General features: G+C 30.1%; 2 pseudogenes; both read left to right on the forward strand.

Annotated features, from left to right (window-relative positions):
• The first annotated feature begins 3,193 nt into the window (after positions 1 to 3,193).
• The window catches only part of LOC120116513, a 32,617-nt pseudogene continuing 17,080 nt past the window's right edge, over positions 3,194 to 18,730 (forward strand).
• LOC120116514 lies at positions 9,892 to 11,112 on the forward strand (annotated as a pseudogene).

An 18,730-nucleotide genomic window follows, 5' to 3' on the forward strand; every position in this document is an offset into this window, starting at 1 on the left:
CATCTGAATTGAGAAACAAAAAAATGCTGTAAGTATTATTATTATCATTATTACCATCATCTTATAACATGTTCACAGAGATTCATTAGGAGTCATTTCTTGGTTTGGCTTCCCCATTGTTGTGAGATCGTTTTATTTTGAAATGCCATCGGCATCTGGTGAACTTGGTCGTCATCCTCTTTTGTGCGTGGGTGTATCTCCCACTAGGAGATTGAAATTTGAAACGAGGATAAAAATTCGATTCGAATTGACTTGAGAAACTTTCAAATAAAGTTCTTATAGTTAGTAGATTGATTTTTAAATTTGAGTTGTTCTTTAACCCCGACCCGAGACGGACGACGGCGGCGGCGCGCGAGAGTCCCCCTTGTTCTCTATCACTCAACAAGGAAGTGGGAAAGTCAAGCCTTAAATACTATTTCCAATAGCGTTTCCAATATTATGTGGGATTGAGCATTACCAACACTTGTTTCCAATACAATGTGATTATTCATGAAACAATTAACAATCATGAACCTTAAAACAACTTAATTAGCAACCAATTGCATTAGTATTATATGATTAAATATGTCATAATTAAAAGTCAATCTACAATCAATCGCGATTATTGCAATTTTAAGCAAAACATTCAAAAATAATATCACTATTTAAGGCTCAATCCCATATAGTATTGGGAACAAGTGTTGGTAATGCTCAAATCCCACATAGTATTGGAAACACTATTGGGAATAGTATTTAAGGCTTGACTTTCTCACTTCCTTGTTGAGTGATAGAGAACAAGGGGGACTCTCGCGCGCCGTTGTTCGTCTCGTCTCGGGTCGTGGTCGGGTCGTGGCCGGGGTCGTGGTCGGGTCGATCTCCACTATCGCAACGCGAATTTGCGATAGTGGAGATCACAATGCGAATTAGAGATCGCATTGCGATTTTGTTGGTCATTTTCGCAAATCCAAAAAAAGTTGATCAAAATCGTATATTATCTGGGATTTTTGGTCACTGAGATTATTTTATCTTTAATAAATTATCATACTAAAAAACATGACCAAAATTAGTATTATTTATTGAAAATAATTTAAAATTCCTTTTATCCTCCTCTTAGAATTTTTATAATTTTTTCAAAATAACGAGAATGCATGTGTTTCCCTAGGGTCTTAATGAATCTGTCCTGGTGTCTAGATTGTAGAAGGTTTCAGTCCTCATCGATCTTGGTTGGGGTATTTATAGTAGTTTTCAAGTGACAACATCATATATAAGACTATTATGACTATTCGTAAGTTAGTAAACTAGATAAATATGATAATAAGTTCTTAAATTTTATCTTGATAGATCATGTGAGCATGTCATGAATCATGTATAGAGTCTTCTATTGTTGTAGCTTGAAGATTAATGATGCATTCGTTCTCGGAGGTCAAGGATCTTATAACAACTCTGGTGGGAGGTAAAGTATGTCTAAATCTTTTAGTTGATAGAGAGTTGATAGTTTATAGATATCATCTTCGAAGATATAATAAATAATAATAATAATAAATTATAAAATACCCTAATTATAACTTTTGTTTCATTTTGGTCACTCAATTATTTTTTTCAAAATCATTCATAACGTTATGGGTAAAGTGCACAAATGATCCCCGACTATAAGTTGTTGTTTTTAGTCCCTCAATTATTAAAAGTTATAAAATAGCCCCTTAACTATAGGGTGTTACTTTGTTGAATCATTTGACTATTAAAAATTACAAAATGATCACTCGGCTATTCATATGTTCCAAACTCATCATTTTTCCGTTAAAAAATTACTCGTCTGAGCTGGACATTAATATGTTGATTGAGATATATAAAATAACCCCATAATCGTTTGAGCTATATTTTGTGTATCAAACTCTTCATTTACACCGAGCTAGTATTTGAAAGCAACGGTGATGTCAGTAGACATCATTAAAATATGATTTTATCATATCCTAATCAAAGTTTATGTCTACTCATATGAATGTCAATTTTTAACAGAAAAGGATGAGTTTGGAACATATGAATATTCAGTAATCATTTTGTAACTTTTAATAGTTGGACTCAACAAAGCAATGTCCTATAGTCAGAGGATCATTTATGTACTTTATCCTACTGTTATGTATTTGTTTTATTTTGATATTCACTGTTAAAAAATTAACAAAATTGTTGATGTGATTTTTTAAAAAAAACTTTGCTCTTAATTTTTTTCTTTATTATCCGAGGTGATTACAAGATAATATCTTTTCAAAACACTCGACCATTTTATATGAATGTTCATACATCCTTACATACGTCAAGCACAAACCCGAGATCTCAATAGATAATAAGCATCCCTTTAATCACGGAGGTGATTTCGTTTGTGCTCTTGAGAATATATATGTGTGTATATATATATATATATGGGTCAGGATCTACTTACAAAATGTAAAACTTTTTTAGGTTTACATAAATTTAGAGCTGTTGAATGAGTGAAAATAGATGACTAAGATTGAATCCTTGTTTTTTTTCCAGTAAATATATTATCATTTCTTACTGTTAATCTAAGTCATATATTTTTACTCATCCAACCATCTTAAATATGTGTAAAACTAAAATAATTTTAAATTGTGTATTGGATATATTAAAAATAATCTGGAGTGATTACAAAATAATATTTATTCAGAACATTTTTAAACTATAGACAACTTATCCACACTCTACAAACGAATTTACTTAAATTCAAGACCTTAAAAGAAAATAATATTATTTTAATCATTGTATTCACGGGATGAATTATGCTCTTAAAAATATATAAATACAAGAGCCGTGCCCATCTAGAATTTTGTTAAGATTAATAAAGCAGCATGAAATTCACATTTCTACAATTATAATCAATAATTTGTGTGGACCCTTCATCTTTTGTGTCACATTTTAATTTAGGCACCTAACTTTACAAAAATTATAAATTTAGGTTCAAACAACCCCTCAGACTAACTAATTTAATTTAAATTTTAAAACAAAGTTAGTTAATTGAAGAATAAGTTTGATTATAAAAGGACAGGTAAATTCATTGAGAAGATTCTGCCAAAGGAAAAGGAAGTTGGTGGAAGAAGATGATAAAAGCTTTAAACAACATTAACATGGAGTAATTTTAAGCCACGTTTTTCATTAAGAAAAATCTGGATTTCTCTCTTCATTCACCATTATAACCAGTAAATAAGCAAGGAAAGGTCAACCAATGCCAAAATATATGCTGAAGAATCTTCCCTCCGCTCCATTATTTTCCTTTTGATTCTTTCTCTCTCTTCACTTTTTCTCTCCTTTTTGGGTGTTTCTGTTTCTCTGGAGCTGAAACCAAGAACATTTATTACCCTTTCTTATCAACAGTATCGGCATCATGTGTGTTAAAGATGCAGAACAGGTCAGCCATGAAATGGAGGACCTTGGTGACAGCACCAACAACAGAAAGCCTTGGCCTTTCCTTTCTGGGGGTGATTTTTTGTGTACCCAGATGGTGAATAGTGGCAGCAATCAAGTTAGTATCCAAATTCCATTTCTGGGTTTTGGTTTTTTTGGTTCAAGTTGAAATTTTTGCTGTAAATGTGTACATGGCAGCATTAAGCTCCATATAAAATAGCCACTTTTGATGTATCTTCTTTTCTTGCATGTTTCATGAATTATATAACCCTTTTACATCAGCTACTTTGATCCTTTCTTCCTTGGTTTTTGGAGGGTGGTCAGTGGTCATCAGCAAAACTGGACACCCCTTTATTCATCTGTTCATGTGTTCAATATAGTTTCTTCTGCATTTGTTGTATCCTTGTAATTGATTTGACTTTTGGTTATCAACAGAAGGAAAGAAAATAGGAGAGGATTAGGTCAGATATACCAATTATTTATCTGGATCATCGTTTTTCTTTGTTTTATAATGCCTTAATTAGTTGAAATTTAACATGTTCCTTTTTAAAATAAAAAATAAATAAATCGTGTTTAGATTTATACCATGTGTTTCTCCTGTTCACATTGAAAAAAAATCATGAGATTGGTAGGTGGCAGTGAGCTGTATTCACCTATACTCGGAATATATTTGGAATATGTGCAGAATTTAGCTTTATATAATCTGCAGAGCGTTCAATTAAGGGAGTCTGATCAGCCTTTTGTCAATGGAACTGGTATTCATGCATTTAGATTGTTTAAGGCTCTATTTCTTGTTAACCTCACCTGTGCTTCCCTGTAGTTATACAAGACATTGCTGCTGTTTTTGTGAAGTTTTACTTCTTTGTAGAACTATTGATCATTACAGTCTGCACATTCATATCTTAGGCAGTTGTAGCTGGATAGGCTTAAGTCCCTTTATTTCCTCGTCTTCCTTGACAATGCTTCTTTGTAGAACTATTGATCGGTATAATCAGCACATTCATATCTTAGGCAGGTGTAGCTGGATTGGCTTAAGTCCCTTTATTTCATCGTCTTACTTGACAATTCTTCTTTGTAGAACTATTTATTAGTATGGTCAGTACATTCATATCTTAGGCAGTTGCAGCTGGATAGGCTTAAATTCCTTTATTTCGCCGTCTTCCTTGACAAGGCTTATGGTAATTTTCTGATATTGTTGTTCTCAGCTTGAAAGCATATCTGAGGATGCAGTTTCCACAGACGGAAAACACAGCCTGTTGATGAATTTTGTCCCGGCTCTTCGGTCAGGAGAGTGTTCTGACACAGGGGGTCGTTCGTATATGGAGGATACTCATATATGCATTGCAGACTTGGCTAAGACATTTGGCTGTAGTTTAATGAGTGAAGAAGCTGTTTCCTTCTATGGTGTAAGTTTGTAAACCATCCTTGTCCGGTTAGACTTTCCAGTATCTCTGCCTTTAGTCACAAGAATATGTAACATTCTGTTTTTGACATGGAAAACAGGTTTTCGATGGACACGGAGGAAAGGGTGCATCTCATTTTGTCCGTGAACATTTGCCGAGAGTAATCGTTGAAGACGCGGATTTTCCTTTAGAACTCGAGAAAGTGGTCACCAGGTCATTCATGGAGAGTGGAGACTGATGCTGCCTTTGCAAAGTCATGCTCACTTGAGTCTACTCTTGCTTCTGGCCCTACTGCTCTTACTGCAATGATATTTGGGAGGTAAGCACCTTCGAAACCCTTTCCGGTTGGCCTTGTGCACAAATACAATCCGGTATATGCGAGTTCAGAGAACTTAACCGATCCTAGAGTCTTTCTAGTGTGCATGTAACGGTTTGTAATTTGTTGACAGGTCTTTACTTGTGGCAAATGCCGGGGATTCCAGGGCGGTACTATCGCGGAGCGGAAAAGCCATAGAGATGTCAAAGGATCACCGGCCTTGTTGCATGAGGGAGAGGATGCGGATCGAGTCTCTAGGAGGATTCATCGATGACGGTTACCTAAATGGTCAACTGGGTGTCACTCGGGCACTAGGTGACTGGCACCTTGAAGGTATGAAGGAAATGGGCGAGAGGGTTGGTCCTCTAAGTGCTGAACCAGAACTCAAAATGATAACATTGACCAGAGAAGACGAGTTTTTGATCATCGGTAGCGATGGAATATGGGATGTATTCACCAGTCAAAACGCCACAGATTTCACGAGAAGACGGCTCCAGGAGCACAACGACGTGAAGCGCTGCTGCAAAGAAATAGTCGAAGAAGCGATAAAAAGAGGAGCAACGGACAATGTGACGATCGTTGTGTTGAGTTTTCACTCGGAGCCGCCTCCCCCGTCTGTCATCACGCAAAGGGCAAGAGTCGGGAGAAGTATATCGGCTGAGGGTCTTCAAAGTCTCAAATTTCACTTGGAAGGTTAGAGCTCTTTCACATTTGTTCATCACTTCTGATACGCGGCACAAGGAGAAGTATATCAGCTGTTCAGGTAGTATCTTCCTGTATATAAACGTTCACCGATAGCGGAAACAGAAATCGAAAACTATTGAATTATGATTCATAATTTCATAGTTTTATTTCTCTTCTCTGAACATTCTTATTGGCTTCTGATGAAGCTCTTGGATAATTTGAAGAACAGAAATGATTTGTACATATGGATCACAGTTGATTGTAATTGTACTTCTTTTAGAAATATATACACACACACATGGGTGTACAATTCACATGATTTTATGTACAAATCCTAATTTATGAAACTTTAGTCGGAAATAGATTATTTTAGAAAATAAAAAGAATACTTAAATTATATAAAAATTTGTCATTTTTAAGAGGATGACCGATTTGTAACATTTTTTGTTGCTGCAACCTATCCAACTTAAAACGTTGCTCTGTCTAACCTAAAAAGATACACTCTTGATAAGATTTTTTCCGCTTTTAATCTTGTATTAATCAATTCTTACTTTAGATCCTGATTAGGTTGCTTCATTCATATTGATAGTTCTTACAATCACCCAAATATATCATGTTTGAATTACGATAAATTCAATTGGTGAAATAGTTGTTATTATTATACCTATTTTATGTTAATGTTGATGATATTTATCTTTCACCTTCGAAGAATAATATTTATCATTTTTTCTGCACAAAAAGATTAAAATCTTTATTAATAATAACAAGTCATTAAAAACAAAATAATCAATCAATCAAATTAACATTAAAGAAGCACAAAGCAAAATAACTCTTACAGAATAAAAGACATCATACTGCATTCTAGAAAGGGATTGATTGCCATTACCTCAAGCTAAGTCCAGGGGTGCTTATTGTTCAAGTCAATCGTGAGTTGAGTAGTGTTCGATTCATGGTCGTTAGAAAATTTGTTGTTCGACTCGATTCATTGTTCATTAAGTTTGATAAAATTTTGCTTGACTCATACTCATTAAAAAAATTGTTGCTCGACTCGTTGTTTGTTTAAACTCACAGAATTTTGACATTGTTTTTTTAACTATATGTAAAATCTAGTAATAATATATAGAGCTTAATATAAACATAAATTAACAAATTTAACCAAAAAGAATCAAAAGAGTGTATGAAGTAATTTCAAAGTATAAACTTCAAAATTAGTAATCTACAAATACATCAAACTAACATATAATTAAAATTATAAACCCTAACTGAACCTAGCTAGGTACTATATACATTTGAACATTAGTAGAGAAGGCTAAAGAAGTAATTAAACAAACCCTAAGCTGTATTTTGTTTAAGAAACAGAAGATGTGGTTGAGGACAGAGTACAAGACTAGGAGGTTTCAACTTTCAATTAATTGGGAAATGTAATCAGCAAACTCCAAGATTAGCTCTTGGATGGAGCTTAAAGGCAAAACAAAATTAATTAATAATCCGAAATTAATGAGTTGAACTAGGCTAGTGCTGGATGACTAGTGTTTGTCTGTCTAATTGTTTTGTCTTTAAAAAACCTAATTATTGTTGGTAGCCAATAATTTGTGATTAGTGGAGCAGTTGGGCATGTTTGAATCCCAAAAACCCGTCTTGCTTTCCTCCTACATGTCTGTGTTTTTACCTTTCTTCTTCGTCAGGTTGCTGCAATAGAAGCACCGCAGATTAATGAGATTTACCGGAGATTTAAATTACGGTGTGGTTGTGTTTTTAATTGTGTTACGTTTCACGATTGCATGTATAATGGTATTATTACAATGATTGCAATATTGTGGTCATGTAATAACGATTTTTGATGGTACCGTTACCATCATATTGATAGGTATTAAAAATTAAGATTGTAAAATTATAATTATAATTCCTATTTATTTCATTTTCTTTTGGTAACATTCTCTCCAAAGTTGTAATTAAATTAAATTTATATAAATATAAAATTAATTAATATGTTTTTTTTTCTAAATGTAATAGGTAAAGTCAAACATAATCTGAATGCAAGTGGATCCTCTCAAATTTTCTTGAATTACAAGGATGCTCTTTGGACTTCCAAATTAGTAAAAGTACACATCAACTTGTGCTATTGCGCTTGTGGAGGAGAATCTTTTCTTTTCTTTCTCAAAAAAATGTATTTAAATATTGAGGTTTCATAAAAAAATCATGTACTCTTATGATTTGAAAATAATTTATACTTTTTATGAAAAGTATTATTTATTTATGTAATTATTTGATGCATTTATGATAAAGATGTTCTTAATTTATATAGGAACAGACGCTGTATTTTTATTTGAAGTGCAATCTTAAGAAGTTATATTAAAAATTTATGAGGTAATAAATGTGAACTTAAGAAGTTATATTAAAATTTTCAAGAAGTGTTCAATAGAAAATATAAGAAAAATAGAAATTTAATTATGTGGAGACTTAAAATTTCGATAGATGTGTCCTTGATTTTATGTGTATTTAGTTAATATTTTAAATGAAAAATTTATCTTTATTACTCGTTATTTTGTATTTTTTCTATTTCAATCTTTTTATTTAATATTATATCAAAATATAATTAATTATTTAATTATTTTAATTACTATAAGTTATCTATAGATTTATATTCTAATATAAACATATGCTAAAAGATACTAACATAAGTGAATTCATTTAAAAAAAAAATTCATGAATGATACTTATTATTTTTGTTTGTTTTATTTTTTATTTTTTTATGTAAATACATGTTAATATTTGGAAGTTAATTTCAATTTCATTATATGTATTAACTTTGAGATGGTTTTATTGTTTTTACCTTTTCCATTGTTTATTTGCTTATATATTTTAATCAACTTCTTTTCTGTTAAAGTCTTCTAAATAATGGTAATTAATTAATTTTAATTAAAAAATTCATAATGATTAATATATAATTAAATTAAATATAAATTTAAAATACTTAATTTTATTTGATAAAGGCAATTACTAATGCCTTAGTTAAGGCCTCTTGGAGTATATACATATATTCTACTCGCTGCAGTCGTTACTTACCTTTGAAGTCATACCGGAGATATATATATATATATATATATATACATAATTTTTTAAATTGTAATTTTTCAAACTACTTTAACACAATTCACATTCACGTCTAAGTGTTATTTATATTTAATTTATTAGTTAATTACTTTAAATTACGTATTTTAAATATTTATTATGGAGTAATTTTATCAACTCAATTTATTTATGCTCAGCGTCATCATTCGAAATTGATTACCTACTGTGTTTATGCTTACAAATTGCTTTAACTTTCACCTTTATTATAAAATTGTTGTACATCATCAGATCTGTTGTCACTCTTCCGTTTATCAAAGATTTTAGAGGAATTTCTCCGCTAATCAAAATCTTTGAAAGATCTAAAAATTTTCAGAATTTATATCCTCTGACTAGCTACAGTCTATTAACATGATCACTGGTCGATAAAGTGATATATTATAGTCAAATATATTCTATGACAGTCATATCTATTTGTCTTACTAACTTATATATAACCATCATGTCTTTAAGTTTGACACCAATACTAACAATCAATATATAAGTCGTCATATAAGATTGGAATAACATCATTTTCCCCTTGATCACACAATCTCTCTCAACTTTTCAGTATTCATCGTCTTCTTCAACTTAACATTCTCCATCTCTTTCACAGAATCACCGACAATGACTTTCATCTAAATTAGAAATAATAATTACCTACGACCTCCCGACCCATTTTTCCATCAACAAAAATATACCCAAAGAAAGTTCAATTAGTAGTTCATTAACTCAATTGTTTCCAACAAAAGACCGGATATAGAGCCAAGCCTTTACACCAATCAAAGAGATGATAATGAACTTGGTTTGGTTTAGTAGAGAAAAAAGCAAAAAACTATAGAGTTCAAAAGGGATGGTATAGTATGGGAGACATGGAAACAGCTCCCACGTTCTCCTCATACTGACAAAATGCAGTGTATTTCTCCAATGAATTTTTAATATAATTCCCCCTTCTCTTTCTTCACACAACCTCCATAAATACTCTAATCACCATCGCCATTTCCCTCTCTTGTACACTGCTCAAGGAAAAAGGATCTCTTCTTTCATGGTGATCATGCTTAATTTGTCCCTTTTTTTCAATCTCTTTTTCCTCTATCAAAATTGGATATTGATTTTGTTTTTGCTTTGCCATGGTGTGTGTTTAGGGGATTCAAAAGCCTGCATGGTTGGACGGTCTCTACGCACAAAAATTCTTCGTGGGGTGCTGTTACCATGAAACAGTGAAGAAGAATGAAAAGAACGTCTATTGCTTGGATTGTTGCATCAGTATCTGCCCTCATTGCGTACCCTCTCATCGGTTTCACCGACTTCTTCAGGTCCGTCGATACGTCTACCACGACGTCGTGAGATTGGAAGATCTTCAGAAGCTTATCGACTGCTCCAATGTTCAGGTTAGCCACGTAACCGTTCATGTCACTCACTATTGGTCACGTTTGGTAATTGATGCTGATGATGAACATGAAATTTGACTTGACTAGGCCTACACTATCAACAGTGCTAAAGTTGTGTTTATAAAGAAGAGGCCTCAAAACAGGCAATTCAAAGGTTCTGGGAATTATTGTACTTCTTGTGACAGAAGTCTCCAAGATCCTTTCATCCATTGCTCCCTTGGGTGCAAGGTAACAAAGTATATTCACTTGAATTTACAGTCGGTAAATTAGGTTTGGGAGGTTTGGATTTGAGTAGTTACGTCTGTAGAGTGTTCGTTGTCAATGATGACTAAGACAGATCGTCTACAGAAACTACTTGACTATTAAAAAAAAGTTTAATCCTTCTATTTTATCAGGTGGATTTTGTGCTAAAACACTACAAAGACCTTGCTCTATTCTTGAGGACATGCAATACTTTGACACTCAGCCCGGATTTTCTGATCCCACCGGACATGGGGGACGAGAATGAGACGTCGCATTCAACAATCAGCGACGAGCTACAAAACTGGTCGTCGGGGTCCGAGAACTTTAGCACGGCGATGGCGGACAATTCCGATCATAATAATCCTCAATATCAAAATCGACATCATCAGATTGTGAGGAAGAAGAGAAGTGGATGTATTTGTGTGGGAGATCAGCTACAAAGGTGTCTGATGAGGACATCGCTACAAGAATGAGTAGAAGAAAAGGCATCCCTCATAGATCTCCTCTATGTTAATAGTTAGCCAAAAAAAAGCATAAAAAATAGTGGTAATAATAATAATAATAATAAGCTCAAGAGTTTAATTTAGATTTTATGACCGAATCATTAATTTCAAAATGCTATAAGCTCTGTCTGTGTCTCTTTTCAAATTAATTTAATCACATGGTCGGGGGTTTTGTCTTAATTAATGGCGTGCATCACGTGATTCCCAATTCCAAGTTAAGTGTTGTTACAATTTCTCAGTGTTGTTTTCTCTTCTCGAAACCATACCATTATTTATATTTATAGGTTTCCAAGTTAAGATTGTTTTATTATTAATTCACAAAATTTATTAATTTTTTATTTATATTTTTTTCTTTTAATATCGTCTTAATAAATATGGAACATTTATGGGTCAAATTGGTTTTTGATCCACCTGAATCAAATTCAAACATTACACCCTTTACCTATCATATGATTCGAAATTAAGAAAGTTTCATCCGATTATATTTAGGGCAAAATTTATCCATGATTTGACACAAATATACGTATAATCTTTTTTATTATTAAGTAAAATAGAAATCTAAATGAAAAATTTAAAGAGAGGATATTTTTGTCATTATCTCTAAATATTCAAGGGATAATTATATTATTATTTTGTAAGATATTTTTTTATCTTAAACTTGAATATGATCCATTAGATCTCATTCTTAAAAAAAAATCATCTTGATTTGACTCAAACTCAAGTATTAAAAAGCCTGATCCTTTAAAGTTAGATTGGATCAAAATCCCGAATAAACTTAATTATGTTACATAAAAATAAAATTTTAAATTTAAATTCAAGATTAATAAACATAAAATAAAATACCACTATAAAATAAATACACAACATTTCTTCATTTCCATTTTTCTATTTACATTTGCACGTGAATTACTAAAATTGGAATATTTATAATAAAAATATTTTAATTATTTTGATGTAATATTTTAAAAACTCGTAATTGCTTATTTAATTATAAGTTAATTTTTATAGTTATAATTATTAATATAAAATATATTTTCAATAGACAACATAAAGTTGATAATATTATAATTATCTTATATTATCAATTTTTTATGTTATAATTTTTTGTTATTTTATCCATAATATTTTTTATTCATGTATTATATATTTTTGACCAGTCAAACCCTACCACTCTTAGCAACCTTTAACAAATAACAAGCAATTTTTTAAGAACAGCTGTATAGGAAAACAAATAGTTGTAAGGCTAGCATTCACGGATGGATCAAGTGTCCTTAAAAATTTAATTGTATATATATTTTAGATATTTTATATTATTTATTAAAAATTTATTTTCCTCCTTAAAATTTTACAAGTATATATCTCCTTAAAATTTTATGAATTTACTCCTTTAACATTAAACTATGTGTTCGTCTCTACTGCTATTACCTAATAGAAATGAAATATTAACTAAGTACATAAATAATTAGTAGGACCAACCATTGCAATGCCATATATTTATCTATGAATAGAATTCAACAAAATTTTAATTAATTCCTACACCCTCAAGCTGGAGGTTTGAAAATGTTTTAACCCCAATTGTTTGGGATTCCCAATCTATTAGGTTGTCTCTTGTAAAAATAAATCTAAATTCAAATTTTGTTCAATCAGCAAAAGATGTTGATTATTTGTAATATGTCATGATAGTGTAATAACCAGGACCGTCTTGTAAATTTTGGTGGCCCTATATCATAACAGTAAAATAGGCCTTTTAAAACTAAAATATTAGATATATAAAGAAGTTTACTAATATTTTAAAATTTATTATAACTATAATAAAACGTTAAATAGTGGTAAAAATATCTTCATGTAATAATGTGGGCCTTTGACTTGAAAATTTTTGGGTCAAACATCCTAAATACACATATATACAAAAGACTTAAAAAAATTTAGAGGTCTTTACAAAAATTGGGCCCTGTGCAGTTGGGAAACCCGCACAGGCTCAAACCCGACCCTGATAATAACAGTACTTTTCTAAAAATCTCAACTCGTAGTTGAGGGATGATCGTCCACATTATAAAATATATTCATTCTTGAAATATGTCTACCTACAAGATTAACACGCTTTACATTTTTCATATATGATGTATCCTTCACAAGTATGGGTTTGTATTAACAAATAATTGAAGGCGGGGATGGCGAGAATAATCGTGGTGAAGTAAAAAATTCAAAATGGTTACATAGAAAATGAAAATACGTGCAACCGAGCTACACATTATAATATATATACAATCTCGGTGAGTTTATAATATAGTGGAATGGTTGATGATATGATTCATATTATAATCGAATATTTATATAAGTTTACAACCGATACGCCACACTCTTGAGATTCTGCTGGTGGCTTTTGTGAGCAGTTGGGCTTTCCTTCTTTGCTTTGCTAAATCATTTTCTTCCTCACGGCAGATGGGTTCCATGGACTTTGGAGAGAGGCTGAAGCCCTCAAATTCACTTTTCATAGCAGCGGGGCCGTTATCTAAGCTTGGCAACAGCTCGTCAAAACTAGGCCCACAAATTATTATCAATGTTTGTGCGGACAACATACGTGTAGAGAATATAAATGCGTTGTCAATAATTAAAAAATTTAAATAAATATCATATCGTAATCTTAAACTATTAAGAAAAGAGTAAAGTATACAAATAATCCATTGATTATTAGGCATTACTTTGTTGAGTCCCCCAACTACTGCTTTATTGAGTCCATCGACTATTAAAAGTTACAGAATGGGTTTTCGACTATTATATGTTCCAAATTCATCATTTTTCGCTAAAAAAATTGGCATCCATCTAAGCTAAAATTTAACATGTTGAGTGGGATATGATAAAATTTGATCATATAACCATTCTGTTGCATTTGTTGGATCGATTCTTCGTTTACATTATTTCGTCAAGCCAATGTTTGAAACATTGTGTCGTCGAGCCAATGTTTGAAACCAATGTTGTTATCGATAGACATTATTGAAATATGATTTTTATCGTCATTTTTTAAAGAAAAAATATGAGTTTAAAACATATGAATAATCAGGTGGCCATTTTATAATTTTTTAATAACCAAAGTACACAACAATACAACGCTCTATAATTAAGGAATCATTTGTGTAGTTTACCCTTAAAAAAACTAAACCTTTACCCCCGGTGAAAAAGGAAATGTATTTTGAATTATTAATTAGGAATTAAACCCTTAATCGTTGGTTTGTTTGAAATTCGGAATTTCAAAGCAGTTAATTGGGCAAAGGACCACAAAGCAAGTGGAGGCCATTGGACCATTTCCGTTCTTTGATTAGTTGCCAATTGCCATATACAAACAAAACTAAAGTCATTCCCCTCTCTTACTTTTAGGTTCTACGGAAAATTAGTTTTGCTGAAAATGTATTTTTTTAAAAATATTTATTTAATGAAAAATAATTTAATCAACAAAAGAATAATATATAAATTAATGAAAGACAATATTATTTTTTTAAAATATTACTGAATAATAAAAACAATTTGTAATATTTCAATTTAAAAAATATAAAAATAATATTTTACTAATTATTATACTGACAAAGATAATATTTACTAATTATTATCGTATTTTAAAATAATATTCTTGAATTTAATAATAACTAGTATCATTAACATCAAAAGAATTATATAAAATCACCCAAACACTAAAAATTATAATATTTTCTAGAAAAATAATTCAATTTCTAAGAAAATAATATATTTTTCAAATTTCTTTTACCCTAAAATATGTTTTAATATTATTTGTCTTCATTTTCCAAGTTTTCTTCCTCAATTAGACGATACTTTGAATCTTTCCTTTGGATATTTCAGGTCGTTTGTCATTTCCTACAGCTGTATGGCATTGCCAATAACCTTTGCTTTTCTTTTAGGCTTAATATCGAAATTAACCTCCAACTTTTATCAAACTGATTATTTCGACACATATTCTCTTTTTAGAGTATTTTGACTTCACACATTGTATTTTAGGATAAAAAAATCTCTAACATTCGATTTAATAAGCACTTTAACCCTTATTCTTTTTCTTCTAGAGTATTTTGTCTCATAGCATTTTATTTTAGAGTAAAAAGACTCATATTTTATAACGTTAATCGTTTGTTAACTAACAATTTCTATCAATAGATGGGTCTTTTTATCCTAAAATATAATATTAAGGGCAACAATACTCTATAAAAATAACATAGACTAAAATGATCACTTTGATAAGTGTTGGAAACTAATGTTGGTATTATGCCTTTCTTTTATATATGTGTGTGTGTCAACTACTTTTAAATTAAATGAAAGAAAATAGAATTACTGGTGGAAGTATGATTGAATATTAAAAGAGGTTGAATTATTAGATTTTAAAAATATAAATATTTGTTTGATATTTAAATTTAAAACATTTGGGATGATTTTTAATTTGTTTAATATTTAAATCGACATCAGATTAAAATATTTGTTTATTATTCTTATAATAAACACACACAATATCTCATTTAAATTAATCAACAATGGATTTAACATAATTGATTATATTATATAAACCAGGTAGGAATCAAATATTTTATATTACTAATAATATTTTAACAACAAAGGGTAATAATAGAGGATTGGTGCTAAAATTTTAATTGTTATTTGTGATTTACATAAACATTTCTAAGGTCTTGATTAAGGAACCGAGATGCCTTACATAGTAATATAATAATGAAACAAGATCGGACTGCGTAAGAAAGGGACAAGGTTTGCTACACTAACATACAGGGAACCTAAGTTTAATTATTGTCTCTCTAATGTTAACATTATCATGTTTCATGTACCTGACTTTATTTTATTAAATACATTTTTATATAAAATATTTCTTTTTTTAATTTTGATGTATACTTTTTAAATGCCTAATTAAATTTGGTGTTTTAATTTCATCCCGCTCATAATATTTAAGAAGATTTATTTTTAGATATAGTAATATCTTGTCATTTAATTACTTAATTTATTTGTCTTTAATTAGATATAATTTTTCCTAATTTTTATTCTTTGATGTTGTGGAGCATGAATAGAATTCATCTGTACCACTATATGCCCCTATATATGTTCTACCATTTATATTATGATACATGTATCAGTGACGCATAAGTAAATTAAGAAAGTTTATCATTTGGTAATATTATTTTAAAATTTTAAATAACATTCTGTTAATTTTAGTGAATTTTATTTATTTATTTTAAAACCTTAAATCCCAAACCAAAACCCTAAACCTTAATCATTACACTCTAAATCTTAAACCCTAAAATCAAAATTAAAAATATAAATAAAATTAGTTAAACTGAATTATTATAGATTATTTAATAAAAAATAAAATTTAATAATAAACAAAAAATAAATTAAATTCACTAAAACAACATAATATTATTGAAAAAAATTTAAATTTGAATTTGTTTTTATACAAAAATAAAAAATTAAATGAAAAATAAATAAATAAAACGATAAATATTTTTAGTTTGCTAATAATATATCATTATTACATGTATCATAATATAATGATGGAGTGTATATAGGGACATGTAATAGGGCAGAGGAATTCTATTCTTGGAGCACGTACCCAAAGGCTTTGTGACGAAAAATGAAAAATACTATGCAAAGGCAAGTGTACTTTCCCACCTTAATATTAACTGATTAAACAAAGAAATCAGTTAAGAAGGAAGATTAGCGTGGGATAATTGATTAATCAATTATTAATTGGACAAAAGGAGCAAGAGTTGCCAGACCAAGAATAGCCTGACACGTTTTCTCAGTTCTGGCATGCCCCAAACATGTAATAAAAAAACATTAAAAGGAGGTTGAATTAATTGATTAATTGACTTTGTCAAGCCACCCCTCCTTGTTCCATTTGATTTCAACACACCACGATGGCCTTACGTGTCATTCAATGTAGCTTTTGTGGACAAAAAGAAAGAGAATTGGATCTCAGAAACTGCCGCTTTCCGTCGGTTTATTCATTAGGTTTGTAACTTTTGTTTTTGTTGGCTACATTCATCGACCACAATAATAGGCCACCAAATTCATGTGTCGGTTCATTTTTGCTGCCCCTGCGACAACACTACACCATTCCATATGATTTGTTTATATATATATACTTTTTTTAGAATCGAAAGTAACCTAATATATTAGATTATATATGTCCAAAACAAATATAGAGGACATAAAATGTGTCGTGAACAATGCCTCGCCTGCAACGATTCACGTTTAAGAGGGTCCTATCGCGCGATGCTAACCAAAAGAAGCAGCGCACCCGCTCCGGAACAACGAGTTGCCAAATGGATTTCCACATTGGCTCGGGTACAAGCAAGGAATCCTTTTTCACGTTAAGATATGCGCTCTTCAAGCTCATCCAATGATAAATGTATAAGGTGATACGTTACAAGGTCATAAAATTTAGAGATCTGCCACATAAATATTATTTAGATTTATTTATATATGATCTTTTTGTCCTAACGATATTTTCGTTTGAAGAAAAAAAAATTCGTTTAATTCTCGAGAAAATGACACAAAAATTATAAATAGATACTTTGATAATATATTTAATCGTTTTTATGATGATTTTTGATAAAAACATCTCGTAAATTTCTAATAATTTCAAATTCAACAAATTAATCTTCATTTTCAAACTTTTTACGAGTCTTATTTTTAAAATTAACCACAGTCTACATATCATTTGGGATGTGTCTGACGCTCATGACCGTGAAATACCTATGTATACCATGATTCCAGTAACATTTGTCTTTCGTCAGCTTGAGCTTTCGTAGGGAAAATGCTGAGAAGGTAGGGTGTGACCAAACGACTTGAAGGGACCTCCAAAGTGGGGAGCAGTTTGGTCTAGTAATTGATGTTGTCTATATTCAATTTATTATTTAATTAATTTATATCAGATATTATAAAAACATGTTATATAAAATATTTTAACTTAATTTTTTTCATTTATAATATCTAAATTCGAGTTCAGCGTCAGATCATAATAAGTATATAATGAAACTTTGATTTTGAGTTTTTTTAATAATTTTTTTAACTTGTTAAGTTTAGTACTTTTTAAAAATATTTTTATACATTTTAATTGATTTTAAAAATAAAATGTCAACTATTAAAAATGAAAGAGCATAAATGGTTATTAGTGCAACAATGAAAACTGATGATGAAGGGGTAATAATAAAAATAAGTTAGAAGAAATACATATAATGTATAATTTTTTTTATCAATCTGAAGTCAGTAGAAAATAGTATATATTAAAAAAATAAGTATAATATTTTGTATAATATTAAAATATTAATGTTAAACTTTAAAAAATGGAATCACATTATTACAACATGTAAAGGTTATAGGCTAAATTTATTATTATATCAATTTTATCAACACTTAAATCTTTAATATTATTTTTAATAAAATATTTAATTTTTTATTCTTTTAAAGATGTTGGATTCATTGACACAATTTGAAATTTTTAAGTATTATATATTAAAAATATAAGGTTTATATGTTTTTGCAATCGTTAAATAGATAAAAATGAATAAATGAAATTAATAATAAAAATAGTAAAGATTTGCAAAAAATAAAATGAATTATTCATAATTTAAATTTTCAAATTAAAACTATTAAACTTATTTAATTTAACAATATATA

This window comes from Hibiscus syriacus, unplaced genomic scaffold, assembly GCF_006381635.1.
Source record: "Hibiscus syriacus cultivar Baekdansim isolate YM2019G1 unplaced genomic scaffold, ASM638163v2 tig00110299_pilon, whole genome shotgun sequence".
In the NCBI taxonomy this organism is placed as follows: Eukaryota; Viridiplantae; Streptophyta; class Magnoliopsida; order Malvales; family Malvaceae; genus Hibiscus; species Hibiscus syriacus.